Source organism: Seriola lalandi, unplaced genomic scaffold (assembly GCF_002814215.2).
Source record: "Seriola lalandi dorsalis isolate HSWRI2012SDOR001 ecotype SW California unplaced genomic scaffold, Sedor1 jcf7180002000665, whole genome shotgun sequence".
Classification (NCBI taxonomy): Eukaryota; Metazoa; Chordata; class Actinopteri; order Carangiformes; family Carangidae; genus Seriola; species Seriola lalandi.
In genome coordinates, this window is record NW_019471324.1 from 61 (window position 1) to 1,917 (window position 1,857).

The 1,857-nt window shown below is 51.9% G+C and overlaps 1 pseudogene; it reads left to right on the forward strand.

The window, feature by feature from the left end:
• Window positions 1–931: 931 nt before the first annotated feature.
• Window positions 932–1,851, forward strand: LOC111662666 (coiled-coil domain-containing protein 92 pseudogene; annotated as a pseudogene).
• The last annotated feature ends 6 nt before the right edge of the window (window positions 1,852–1,857 follow it).

A 1,857-nucleotide genomic window follows, 5' to 3' on the forward strand; every position in this document is an offset into this window, starting at 1 on the left:
GACTTGGAGTCACAACACTTTGATTCAGGCCTGGCTCCACTGTCTTTATACTGACTTGACGTACAGCGTAATACAGTCAGCGAGGCCACTAACAGGCGGCATGCAGTTTAATTTATTTTCAGGCTACTGATGACCTCACTGATGAGTGCAACTGCACAGGAAGCATGTTGGATCTCACCAGGGTCACAGCATGTTATAAGCTTTCTAACATGGCTGGCCCAGATCTGAGCAATGTTGTTAGGGCCTCCAGTTAGAGGCACTATCATGTTAGTGTGGGACATCTCAGAGATTGGAGTGCAGGAAATGAGATTATCTGTCACAGCACTAATGCACAGCCTGCAACCTGCTTAGCGCAGCAGAGCTCAGCTGCTCCAGCTGGGGTGAAAATTTACAAGCCCCTCCTTTGAAAAATTAAGGGAAAGCAACACTCAGTTTTGTACCCCTCCCTGAGCTTGATAGAAGACTGAGTTTGGGAAATGTAAATGTAAACCAGACATCGAAAAGTTGGTTATACACACATATTTATATACATAGTACAGAAAATGTATTTTAATTCTGCACACATGCAGACGTGGCTGTATTGGCTACAACTGGGTGGGGCAGGGCAGAGTGGGGGCAGCAGTGATGAAGGTCAGAGGAGAGCAGTGCCCTTGCTGTTTACAAAGCTGTAATGTGAGACTGGAGCTCTCTGCCCACTGCAGATGAGTCCCCATAGGATCATACTGTCTCTGTCAGCTGACAGACCGTCCATACTCAGTGTCTGCACTTAATGCACTAATGATTAGTCCAGTCTGGGGAGATGTGTGTCTCTGGGTGTGTATTTCTTGTGTGCACTCATTTATGTGTACTTATGTTTGCTGTTTACTACAAGTATGCATCTGTGCATACATGTCAGGGATGCTGATTTAACTGCCTTTTATTGTGTGTGCAGACAGCAGTGAGGTCCGTTGCAGGGAGCTGCAAAGGAGGTGTGAGGAGCTTGAGGCCCAGTTGAAAAAGAAGGAGGAGGAGAACACAGAGCTGCTCAGGGACCTGGAGCAGAAAAACGCCATGATCTCCGTCCTGGAAAACACCATCAAGGAGAGGGAGAAGAAGTATTTGGAGGAGCTTAAGATGAAGAGCCATAAACTGGCCGTTTTGTCTGGGGAGCTCGAGCAGAGAGCAAGCACCATTGCTTACCTTACCTCACAACTTCACGCCACTAAGAAGAAGCTGTTGGCTGGCAGCTCCTCTGAGGCCAGCCCCAACGTCAGTCCAGTCACCTCCTACAAGCCCACGCCTCCTCCAGCCAAGGACAGACAGCCTGAAACGCCACGTCGTCGCATGAAGAAGAGCCTCTCCCAGCCTCTTCACCCGGAGTTGACAGAGGTGTACCGGCTCGGCCCAGATGGGAGGCGGGTGGTTTTGCGGGAGACGGTCGATGCCATGCCTGACCCCACACCCTTCCTGCAGGCTGGGAGAGAGTCTCCTGAGCCACAGGTAGTGCGTGAACGGCCCGCCGTCATCCCTCCCATTGCCTCTGAGCGCTCCCCCGTTCCTCCCCTGGGTGCTACGGCCAGCCCTCGTCACAGCCCCGCTCGAGACCGTCAGTACAGGGCTCATGTGGGTGTGGCGCACCGCATTCCACATGGCACCCCTCCCCTGGCCCCACCGCAAGCAGAGCTGGAGACACTGGCAGTGGACCAGGTCAATGAGGAGAAGGTTGTGCGGAAACGCTCGGGAGCCGACAGGACAGTTTAATACTGCAATGCTAACATGCACATAAACACACACACATATCTACTGTATACACACTACACTGCAGCAGCAGGAAGGAGCCTGACCCACTGTGTAACCTGCTTTTTACGCAACACTGCA